This window comes from Trematomus bernacchii, unplaced genomic scaffold, assembly GCF_902827165.1.
Source record: "Trematomus bernacchii unplaced genomic scaffold, fTreBer1.1, whole genome shotgun sequence".
NCBI classification, from domain to species: Eukaryota; Metazoa; Chordata; class Actinopteri; order Perciformes; family Nototheniidae; genus Trematomus; species Trematomus bernacchii.
In genome coordinates this window covers 602,739-616,295 of record NW_022987658.1, presented here as the reverse complement: position 1 = coordinate 616,295, position 13,557 = coordinate 602,739, and positions in this window count along the sequence as shown.

Genomic DNA, 13,557 nt, shown 5'->3' with positions numbered 1-13,557 from the left:
TTTTGTGTGTGAATGCAGACATTCTCCTGCTATGAGATACATGTATGCAAGGCCATCTGCTGATATTAGAGTTGATATATGGAAACTCTAGCAACTTAGTTAGCACAGTTAGCACTGTGTCAATGGCTTAGCAGTCCAACACAGTTTACACATTTAAACAGTCTTGTTTGATAAATACACAAATAACAATGCAAACTTACAGGTTGTATACCCAGATCTTCCCCTGCTCCAAACGGTCCAAACAAGCTGTGCATATCCGGCCTCAAACTGGGCAATGTTTTGGAAGCTTTCGTCTGTGAAATGCCGGTTCTTCGAACCTCTGGAGGAGGAACACGCCGCTGCTGGTGTGGCCATAGCTCTTCGGGATTGGTCCATTTCGTTCCGGGTACCGCATGACATCATGCGGTACCCGGAAGAATCAAATGGGCAGTGACGTATCTCCAACGAGGCGTTTTGGGGAGGTATTTTCTGTGTTAGAGTTTTACTCGCTACAGGGTGTACTTTGAGGGTTTTGACTCTGCACACCGTTTACATGCATAAAAACCTTCATAACACACAAGGGGACGGGTAATAACCGGAAAAGCATGACATGGGAGCTTTAATATTTAATAAACTATGAATGTGTTATATCCATGTAACGGGAAGAAACTCAGCTAACTGATCTTTTTAATTTTTTTTTTCAAAAAAAACCCACATTGCTAGCACTCAGCCTCTGAATTAGCCTCAAGCGAAAAAAACGTAACATACTAAGGCAACTAAACTCACTCTAACTCCCTTATTACTTATCCTACAGATGAAGCGTCTTATTTTGGACGGTTTAAAGTGCGAGGGTCGTGATCGGTTCATGCACGTTCCGTGATGGCCGGCCGGCCCCCAGTCAGACTTGATACCGCCCCCATGATAAATACATTTAATTATTGTGAAGCCAGCTGCAATGGATCATTGATCCACCAGGGGGTGCAGTGGGGTTCCACACTGGAGTCATGTGAAATCAACTTCTAAATAATAGATGTTGTTTAGTCGGAAAAAACGAACGAGCCGGCTCTCCCGATTTTTAATCCTAATTTAATCATCATCATTGATGTTTATGTTCACCGAATTGACATGAAATCACTGACAAATATGAATATTCTGTATTCAACTTCATTGAAACGATCAGGATGGGTGTTATTTTTCCCCACAATGACCAAGTCGCTGCAAATGATCCCATGTATTACATGTACATGGCCACATTCTCAACAAAGTTACGTAACGAAACATTCTGTATTCCTTGCTTACTTTTTATTTAATGCTTTATAACAGCTGGAATAGTTCGTTTAGAACAGGCACCTCACTCGCAATCTGCTCCTCCGCAACGCCTACCACCTACCTCCGGCTGAAATTATGAATGTACAGTAAGGCATAGTAATCATAGATAACACGGCAGGGTCCGTTACAGTTTGTTTTCATCTGATTTCAAATATTTCAAATGTCTGAAGTTAATAAATACATTCTCAGTGTTCAAGTCAATAATAGTCATATAAGAAAAGTACTGATCTAATAACAGAGATTTTATAAGGACTTTTCAATGTTCGACATCGCTCATGTGAAATACAGTAAACTGGATGTTGTGGTGCCGAGAGGCGGGGTATCAAAAGTACAAGCTAAACTTTTATTTAGCATCTGAACGATCTGAACACACTTGTAAACAACGTGATGCCCGGGAAGCGAAGACCCGGCGGAAACAGCTGGTCTGGTTCACTAAAATGTCCGTGTACAGTATATCTGGTACTAATGTATAGCGGATCTTTGTTAAGATCCATATGTCACGGATAGATATTATATATAGAGATGGGATGGCAGAAGGTGCTATATATATATATATAATTCCAAAGCTGGTAAAGACCTTTCAAATTTAGCAATAATAGTCATATAAGAAAAGTACTGATTTGTTCTTGAATATTATAATAAAATAAACACCGGCTGTTGTTATGCCTGCTGTAACGTTTACTTTCTCCGTTCTCCGCTTAAGTAATTATTACTTCCTGGTTAGCTTTCCGCTCGAAATTTAAATCTGAAAATGGCAAAATAACGGAGAAAAAAACGTTCACAGAGAAGACGACAACAATTGTCACTTGCACTTGTCATTTAGCATCTGAACACACTTGTAAACAACGTGATGCCCGGGAAGCGAAGACCCGGCGGAAACAGCTGGTCTGGTTCACTAAAATGTCCGTGTACAGTATATCTGGTACTAATGTATAGCGGATCTTTGTTAAGATCCATATGTCAGTAGAGATGGGATGGCAGAAGGTGCTATATATATATATATATATATAATTCCAAAGCTGGTAAAGACCTTTCAAATTTAGCAATAATAGTCATATAAGAAAAGTACTGATTTGTTCTTGAATCAACTTTTTTATGGAAAATGTTTTATGTAATTTTATTTCATTTTAAATAAAATGAAAGACATTCACAGTTAATGTAATTAGATATACATTATTAATGCCATACATTTTTAAATGTAATTAGATATACATTATTAATGCCATACATTTTTGCATAAATATTTATTCAGTATGATAGCTGTCTAACAGAAGTTAAATCCATTTCTCACTTATTCTGACAATGTACTTAACCCCAAATAAAAGAACCCAATAAAAATAGTTGTTAAATAATAGTGAAGTCACGTTGTAATAACAATAATTCATCTCTCTCGGTTTTTTTTTGTTTTCTTTGTGTGCTTTGCCAAAAGCCACTGTGTCAAGTGTCCTAGTTGGGTTACCGTAACGAACAGCAGCCGGCTCTCGATTTTTAATCCTAATTTAATCGTTTATGTTCGCCGAATTGACATGAAATCACTGACAAATATGAATATACTGTATTCAACTTCATTAAAATGTTATTAACGTGCCTAAACTCAGTAATTCACTAAAAATTACTGATCCCTCCGCGACGCGGAGGGATCCCTGGGTCCCTTGATCCCTGGGTGTTATTTTCCCCCATAATGACCAAGTCGCTGCAAATTATCCCGCTTATTACATGGCCACATTCTCAACAAAGTAACGACATGACTCCCAATATTAATTAAAATGCTTTTATGGATTTAGAAAATATTTTTATTGATTTAAAACATAGTTCTATGTATTGATTTAAATTTACATGCATCCGCTAAGAAATATAGTCCGTTGTTACCGTTTTTTAAACAGTCAGAATGAAACGGCAGCTCTCAGCTGTGTGTTCACACTCCTAACTCTGATCTTTCTTTTCCAACAGTTAAGTTAACTGTAGGTTACTCTGAGTGACAAGCTTACAGTTAGTGAAGTAACACTTTTTTTTTGTGAGTCACGACCTCGCTGTTTCATTCTAACATAACGCTCCAAATATGACTGTTTCCACTCGGACTTCAATACAGCAACACCATTGTTTGGTTTCCATGGTAGCGTGTCTCTTTAGTAGCGTGCACTCCTTTCCTGTAAATTACAGGTCCAGCCAGGCAAAACAGTAATATGAAATATGAACGTTAGTTTTTAACTGAAATGATCAAATAAAGTCAAAATGTCACAGTGTTTACAAACATTGACCATACCGTTCACCAGTCCCCACCCCACTCTTTGTTTAAAACGAATTGGCCATCGGAATGTGTGTGTCCCAACCCCCCCCTGTGATATCTCTTCACAGGGGGGAGAGAGTTAGACGCTCGTGAATTGTCAACGGGGGGGGGCCTCTCTGCACGGAGGAGCCGCGGAGAAGTGAATCACAGTGATCTGCTATTTTAAAGTAAATTCAACACATATCGACCCTAAATATAGCATATATTAAGAACGAGAAAGTGTTAACATCGTTTTTTGTAAACATATGACCAATGTGCGAGGGTGATGACATCAGAGCATCGTCCTATGGGCTTAGCCCCGGACAGGTACAACAGGTATTCACTCAGAGGGGGGTAGTTACCCATTTACATGTCAAAAAGCAACATACAGTAGGCGGGTGGGGGATGGTGAACGTTTACATTTCTCTACAGCAGTGGTTCCCAAACTTTTTGTGCCCAAGGCACACCAAAGGACAAGTAAAAATCTCAAGGCACACCTATTGTGCGAAATAGCCCTTATAACACGTGTTATCACTCATATCATGTAAAATATCTGTAAATGTGCATAATTATTTACTAATGCCAAATAAAATGTATAGATAGAACAATCAGTGGTTCAAGTTAGTATATTCCTCAGTGTAACATATCCACTAGTTGCAAAGCTTAAACATTTTTATATATTTTTTTATTTTAAGGGAAAGGATGTTTTCACTACTCAGTTTGTCAACTATGTTACGGACAAACTTGATGTCATTACAATCATTTGATTAAGTCCTGCACTTCAAGTAAAATCAAATTTGAAAGGCTCTTGAGTCTATTCTACCATATATCCAAAGATTTTTTAAAGTTTAAAAAATAATTGTATTAAAGTTTTGTTTTTTCATGTGATATGTTCAGCACTGTCATTAAGTTTAGGGATATTTTGTATTATAAAACTACCATACAGGTCATTTTGATAGTTTTAAGAGATGTCATGTAAAACTCCAACCTGTGTAGATATACATTATACTATAAAGGATATCAGAAGCACTATTTTAGATATTTTAAATTTGAAAAAATGAGGTGCAACATAGTTGACAATGAAAGTCAAACATTTGACGCAAATAACATAGTTGACTGGACACATTATTAACCATCAGCACTATGTTAATTTCAAGGCAGAAGTGCAAAATTCCATTGATAATGATGTGTAATGACGTCTACATGTCGTACAAATTGTCAACTAGGTTACCTGTCAACTAAGTTACTACAGTTATTACAGTACTGGGTAACTCAGTTGACAGGTAACCTAGTTGACAATTTCCCTATTTTGACCCATCATTTCAATGGTAGGCCTTGCCTGGATGACCACATGTCATTTTCTTGAACAGGTTAACATCACATTTGCACATATAATTGAATTAAAATCATTAAACAATTGTAAACCATAACAATGTACGTAACATTGTTGATTGTCAATGAGTATATTAATTGACCATGTGCTATTATACATAAAATATTGTAAAAATGTAGAGGACAATCACCACAGTGTGTTCAAAATGTCTGCCAAAGAGGAACATGGCATCATGTGATGCTGGTGACATGGTATTGGGACAAACAATTTTTGAGTTAAAGGGGGAAGTTCTGTTAGTAACATAGTTGACAGAACTTTTGCGGACATTCATATATTAAGATATTTAAATTATTTAAAGGGGGAAATCAATTAAAAATATGTTATTATTCTTTAGTATTTAGACTTTTGAAATAAATGAATCATTTTTTAAATTTACTTTAATGGTTTTTATTCATTATTTTGAAACCAAGACACCCTCAACTGAAAAACGGACATAGCAAAAACTGACAATTTAAGAACATCATGACACATTTCAAGCTAAATAAAGCATAGGATGCACATAATGTTTGTGTGATATTATAACATGCTTTCCAATAATAGGCAAAATATGATATTTTTGAAGAAAATAGTTAGAATAATTATAATTATCATCAATGGACATCAATGGACATGGAATGTACCCTAAATTGTAGAATCACTCAGCAGTTACATACACCAAACCTTCCAGTTATATTCCTATCAATATTATGAAGGCTTTTACAGAAGGGTTTGGTCATATATAATTCATAGCCTGAATTATATAACATTTTATACCTAAAAACATGGTGAAAATTGATATTTTAGGGCTGTTGACAGTATTTTCTGATTTATGGAGTGATACAAAGAGATATCCAAAATCCCTTCTGTAAAAGCCTTAGATACTAATATGACTACAAAATGAAACAATAATTTTGATCCTGGCTTTATCCAAAGTTCAGATTTCGGTTCCTGAAATGTGTTAAAATATGCGCATATTTCATGAGGTAATGGTTCATTTGGATATTTAAACATGCTATTTCAGAAAACTTGTAATACAAAAAACAATTGCCTTATTGTAAGTAATTAACTGGAGAAATATTTAGCTGATATCTTTAAGTTAAAAATACCCTATTCACCTGGGGTGTCTCGCCTTAATTAGATGTTTGATAAGTGCAGATCACATAGTAAAACACGTACACAGATACATTATTTTGTATTTTTATTAAATTCGACAATGTCAATTTCACTTTCCACTATGTCCACCGTTGTTTTTCACAACCAATGGCAGAACTTTATTGAGGCCTGTAATTAGTCAACTACAGGTCTCTTGGGTCAGTCTTTTTCTTCCAAAAAGCTTGTGACAAGATGTTATTGCTCTTGGGGCATTAAAAACAAGATTTTAACTTTAGTTTTTTATATAATATCTGCATTTTCTATTGTGAAAAACTAAGTCTTAGTTATTTAATATATAGCGCCATCTCCTGGTTAAACCCTGAAATTGGAGAATAGTGGGAGGGCCTAACATTCCTGAATACTGGTCTTTGGCAGGCAACTGGCTGGCAACTGGCTGGCAGTCGGCAGGAAGCTGTATGCTGGGGTCCAAAATAAGAGGCTCCATCTGTAGATGCACAACCAACCACTCGTTTTTGGTGTCCTGGAGACACTGAATCTACCGGTGCCCTCCTCAACACTCAGTGATAAACATTCGCGACGCTCTAAACGAAAGCGTACATCATCACATGTGGAGCTAAGAAGCTAAACACGTAAATATGGCTTACCTTGGTCAAAAGTGGTCTTCAATGGCATTAAAACGATAAAAAAACGATGCTGCAGTTAATCCATAGGTTCATCCTATGTGTCTGTGCCTTCTTTGAAATTATTTCTGATAATCCATAAGCAATACAACTGCGTTTTAGTTTCCAAACTCCAGAAGGAGACATTCCTCCAGTTTGGTTTAGTTTTCCACACGCGAAGCAACCACATTTTTTCTTTACAACGTGTCTGGGTGGGAGCCTCCCCCTTCGATTCTATTGGCTCTAACGGTCACAAGGGTATGTCAACCAACCAAATCGAGCAAGGGGGGCCAGAGATAGGTCAAATCCACCCAAATGACCCCAGATGGCCCAGTTTTTTGGCTAAATCTCTCTAAAAAGGTCAAATTTCACTTGTTTTGCATCAATCTTGATACAGGGTACTTATTATATGTTGTACTTTGGATTCCTAAAGCTTTTAGTCTACTAACCCATCATCCAAGGGTAGTTTTCACTGTCTGTAAAAAATAATTTTTGGACGGACACTATAATTTACAGTTTTTTACTATGTAAAATCTGAATTTTCTTTAAAATAAAAAACATTTATATTGATTCTGACACTTCTACATCCAACTCACAGGTTTATCATTACTTTGAGAACAAAGATTATTAATTTTCCCCTTTTAGAAGGGAAGATATGGTCATTTGTTCTGGGAATGTCATTTTCGAGCCTGAGACCTGAAAAACAGGCTCAGAGTGGAACAGGTTAACACACTCTCACTCTCATATACTCTTTGACTCTATTTTGGCCTAGTAGAACAATAAGCAGCAGACTTTTACTTTTTATCATTTCTACTGGATCTGATGCCCCTTTCACACCAACGCAACTCCGGTTCAAGCTCCGTGCTAGAGCTTTTCTGGTTCAGAACCGGTTCTTCGGTTTAGCGCCGGCTCTTTTCACACCGCTCAGAGCCCGACTGGTGCTGCCGCTGCTGCGTCATGACGTCACAGTTTACGTCGCTGATTTTCTCCCCAACGCCGGAGCTCACCTCACAACAACAACGGGCCGGGGACTGCGTTGCTTTTAATCATACGAAGCCAGATTAAATTAAATAACGACTTCTCCAACCTTATACTTTTCTCCAGAGTGCCGTGGTTCATTGTTTATTAATGTGTTTCAGCGGCATTTACCGACCGCTGCAGTGCTGGCCGGCTGCTCTTCAACGGGAGTTTATTCTCCCGTTAGCTCCGGGTTAGCTCACACGGCTCTAAAGTATTCACTGTCTGACTGTCACACAAGCAGCTGATACATATCCCCAGTTCCCCTTAAGTGGTAGTGTGTCAGTCTGAATTGACGCTGTTTGGTGTCAGTCTGAATTGACGCTGTTTGGCATCACAACGCTGTTATGAAAGTTTCTCTGGTATAACATGGGTGATGTTAGCATAGCAACCGAAGCTAAACTGACTACTTGCTAAGCCGTTTTCTACAGGCATTTTTCATTATGATTCTACTTGTGATAGTCGGACATGACAACCTGTGCAGCCCATGTATTGATTCCATCCGATAGCTGCTATAATAACAAACAAAACGTCTGCCTGCTCTCCACAATGATCAATAACAGCGAACGGATGGTCAAAGTAAGGTACAAATAAACAGAATCACACGAAGCCTGGTTAGTGTTGCCTGACTTTATAAAGTGTGTTTTTTTTAACAAGTGTGTGGTTGCGTTCTAGTCACTTTGCTCAGCACTACTGCTTGTTACAACTTTTATTTGCCGTACTCGCCTTAAGTGTTAGCTCAGGTTAATCTCGCCCCCCTCCGACGTAAGCGTGACGTATGCGGTTCTTGCTTCTAGACGGACAACTTTTTGGTGCTCGAAACGAACCGGATTCCGGAGCTATGACGCTGCTCCGCTGCGGTGTGAACAGGAAAACCCGGTGCTTTTCAAGCACCAGCACCGAACCGGCCCTGAAACACCGTTGGTGTGAAAGGGGTATTAGATCTGCGCATGCGCAATACGGGTCGGCAGTTGCGGCTCCAGAGTATTTTTGTTGGGTAATCTATGGTAGGGCTAACCCATACAGTGGTGGGGCTCAAGTCAGTATTTGCAATGTAATTACATACACGCTCCCCCCGACAGTGAAACGCCACGCGTGAGGTTTAGATTATTTCCCTGTCTCAATCCAAATTGAACTGTATGAAATAAAAAGGCACATTTGTCTTGTAGTAAATAAAAAGCGCGACCTGGAGCCAATCCTGCAATTTCCCCTCAGGTGAAAGAGTTGACATGCTGAAGACCCGACCCCTGCAGGGGGGGTCTGGGGGGATTTTTTAAAATACTAACATAAAATACACATTCTGGTACTCTCTTGAGAAGAAAAATAAATAAATCTATTACTACACATTTAAAAAAATGAATGCCATTTTAGTTTTTTGTTACTTTGTTCTGAAAGCTGAACCTGCTGCTCCTCACAGAGAGAAGAGGGAAGAGGCTGTGTGAATTACTTTACATTGTGGATAAGTGTGGATAGCCCCCATTGTTCTGTGTGTCAAAATGAAAGACAGCCCACACACCTATCAATCATCAAACCGTGGGGTCTTATTTCATTACGTGTTGATTTCTATCAACACGTAATGTGGTATCGATGTATAGAGATGTACTACCGCAAAAGTATTCTCCGTCGGGACTTCCTGCAGCAACACCATGCCGTTATCGGGATTCTGATTGGCCAGAAGACATTATCAAAGATGTTCTATTGAGAAGACGATCACTACGTGACAAAAGTTTTCAAAACCGTTTCTAGTCTTCGGTATTCTTGTTTTTGGCGTGAGAGCGTGAGATTGAGAGTGAAAGCGTGTGTCACACGCCAGATGCGTGAGAGTTGGCAACCCTGCGCTATTTGTTTGTTTATATCAGTCTGTTCTTCTTCTCTGTCTTCCGGTTGTTGCCTATTTTGAATGACGAATACACACTACCGCCGCCTGCTGGTAAGGAGAGTTATTGCCACTCACGCATGCGCAGTTCGTACGTGCTCGGCTGAAGTCTTTGTGGTGTGTTCCAGTGCGACACATGGCCAAGACGCAGGAGAACACGTCGATGGAACTGTCGGTGTCGGCGAGTTCTCTGGTGACTGCCTGGTGTGTCAGGGCCTTTACTGTCTTTTTAATGTAGAGTGTAATTTTACTATGATCAGATAAGGGTGTTAGGGGGCTGACTGTGAATGCCCTCAGACAGAAGGGGTCGAGGTCTGTGATGCTATAATCTACTGAGCTATTGCCAAGAAGAGAGCTGTGTGTGTAGTGACCAAAGGAGTCCCCTCGAAGCCGACCGTTAACAATGTACAGGCCCTGCGTTCGGCACAGCTGCAGTAGTTGCTGCCCGCTTTTGTTGACAGTTTTGTCAAAGTTGTTCCTGTGGGGATGCGAAGGGAGGGGAATGCTGATTTGGCCAGGTATATGTTTGTCTCCCTGTGGGCTAATAGAATCTGGTTCTATACCTGTCCTGGCATTAAGGTCCCCATAGATCAGTCCACTTCCCTGGGCCTGGTACTGATTGATCTCATCTTCAAGAATGGAGAAACTATTTTCACTATAATAAGGTGATTCTGATGGGGGGATATATGCTGTACACATGAATATGTCTTTATCCATGGTGACCACCTCTCTTTTTATTTTGAGCCAAATAGAAAATGTGCCTTTTTTGATTAGTTCTATTGAGTGTACAAGTGTGTCCTTGTACCAAATCAGCATTCCTCCTGAATCCCTGCCCTGGGTTACTCCTTTGAGTTTGGTGGAAGGGAACACTATCTCTCTATAGCCTAAGGCAGTGGTTCCCAAACGGTGTGCCGCGGCACACTGGTGTGCCGTGAGGCAAGTCCGGGTGTGCCGTGGGATTTTGTGACAACCATACGTTATTATTGCAATATACAACTACACAAAAATAATTATTTTTTAATTTACTATATCAGTATGCACTCATTTCATAATACAGAGGCAAACTATACCTAAAAACAATTCTTTTAAAAAAAATCCTCACAGAACCCCATATTTCGCTGTTAACGCAGTTGCAGGTGGGAATTATAAGACCGTGACACATCGAAGGCTGAAGGACAACATTAAAACAGAGAAACACGCAAGAGGGAAAATGGAGCGCTTTCTTGTGCGGAGCAAACCACCAACCACCAGTGCCGGCACCGAAAGAAAAGAGGAAACAAACTGTCAGCAGACAGTATCATGAAAGTTACCTGTCTTATGGCACTGCAGGCGAGCGGCAGATTTTCCCTACAAATAGACGAATCTACTGACATAAGTGGGGCTGCCCAACTTCTGGCAAACGTCAGATATGTTGATGCTGACTCTATCAAAGAGACGTTTTTCTTTTGCAAAGAAATGGAAAGCCATACTACGGGAGAAGAAATATTCAGGGTAACTAATAACTATTTAACACTAGAACCGCCAACGGGTACATTTTACCCGCAGCTGTTTTTTGATTGTATGTAACTTTTTTTTCAATAAAATATTAAAGTCTCCCAGTCCGTGACTTTTCCTGAAAGTGTGTTATGTAGCACCCTCAGTTGTTAAAAATTGTCAATATGAAGTCCGATTGAAAAAATCGCCCAAAAATGTGCCATTTATACCTATATCCACCAGCGGGTAATATTTACCTCATAGAAAATGCAGCGTAAACATGACGTGTTGCTATAGCAACGCCTTTTGTCTACTGCGGTTCCTTATAGATAGAGAGATAGATTGAGAGAGAGAGAGAGAGATAGAGAGAGATAGATAGATAGATAGATAGATATATATATATATATTGATAGATAGATAGATAGAGATAGACAGATATATAGTTATAGATAGTGTAACATCTTGGCGAATACAAGATCTTGGATGACTGAGCTCACGTTGAGGACGTAATGCATGTGTGCAGGTTACGTGCCAGCTGAATAAAGATGGACACTCGGAATGAGAGAAGTAGTCCGCGTCGTCTGTTTATGTAGACAATTATATGTCCATAGAACAGAACATTACAGATAGATCGATAGATAGTTATAGATAGATAGAGAGATAGAGAGAGATTTGTACCTAAACAAAACACCAAGTGTTTAAATCAGCACTGGTAGCGATATTTTATACTTCATGCTATCTGCACAAACTATATCATATGAAAAGCTGAGAGTCCACAGATTCTATTGGTATACGTTTCATCCCTGTGCGATCAAAACTCACTGTTCTGCATGATAAATAAAAGAACATTGTACCTTGAAAATCAATAGCGGGTAAATGTTACCCGTTGGCGGTTTTAGGTATACAGCGACCTCTGGCGGTTCTAGTGTTAAAAGAGAACAGTCTGACCTGGAATATGTGCGTCAGTCTTTGCACAGATGGTGCGGCAAGCATGACGGGGAGAGTGAAAGGATTTATTGCTAAGGTGAGAGCACAAAACCCACATATCGTGACAAACCACTGCATTTTGCATAGAGAGGCATTAGTTTCCAAACCCATGCCCCCGGAGTTGACTGAGGTGCTGAATCAGGCTGTGCAGATGGTGAATTACATCAAATCAAGGCCCCTGAAATCTCGCCTCTTCTCCCAGCTGGGCGCCGAGATGGGAGCCGACCACCAAAGCCTGATCCTCCACAATTTTTAATTTTGTGACCTGTCTGGTTTAAATGAGTGTGTTGCTGCTTTGATGAAGCCTAATTTGATAAAGTTTCAAATTAATTTCTGAAATATTTCGTTAATAAATATTTCATGAGTAATATAGTTGTCTTTGTCACATTTTATTTGGCATTAGTAAATAATTATGCACATTTACAGATATTTTACATGATATGAGTGATAACACGTGTTATAAGGGCTAATTTGCACAATAGGTGTGCCTTGAGATTTGTACTTGTCCTTTGGTGTGCCTTGGGCACAAAAGGTTTGGGAACCACTGGCCTAAGGGACAACCAGTGGAAATGTCTCCTCTACTCCAGGTCTCCTGTAAAACAATCACATCTGCATCTCCTAACTCTTTGGTGAAGTCTGGGGTCCTGCTCTTCAGGCCAAAAGCAGAGGACCTCAGACCCTGGACATTCCAACATGAAATAATAAATGATCTAGATTGCATTTAACTTAAAACAGAGAAAGATTCAGAGCATTCAACATTAAAATGAGATAAACTCCCAAATCTCTGGTTGTCAATAAATAGGTTAATTTAAGAACACATTAGATATATGGGATTTCAATATACGATAGATTTAACTATTTTACATAACAGTTTTTGTCTACTGTATGCAAGCAAGAAAACAAACAATGGCTACTGATTGTCTACTGTGGTACCTGACCTATCAGGTGGGAGCAGAGCAGGCTGAGCATCTGCTGGATGTCTCAGCTCGTCGTGTGGGGGGGTGTGGGTGGGTTCAGGGACATGGGTGGTGGTGGTAAGGGTTGGGCCTGCTGTTCTCTTCACTGCCTGAGCATAACTCAGTGGGTCAGGGTGTAGCTCCCGTCGCTGTGGTTGGGGTAGGACCCCTGGGGACAGGAGTGGTTCTGGCCTTGCTTGCTTGCTCATAGCTGCCCTGGTGGGATCTTAGTGGGGCATGGTGTGGAAGAAGATGAGGATGATCTTGTCTCCATGGGTGTTGTCTGGGTGGTGGTCCAGTGGGGTGCCTTTCTGGTCTAAGGGGGTTTTGGGCCGGGCTGCTCCTTCTGCGGGGTGTGGATTGGTCTCTGTTGAGAGCGACGTCTTTCAGTGTCCGGGCGAAGATGGGGACTGTGTTTTTATACAGATGGACGTGGTCGTATAGACAGTTGATATCCAGGGTGGGGTGGTGGGCCAGGTGGACGTTGGGCCTCAGGATACAGTCTCTGGACATGTTGCTGTTGATCCTGT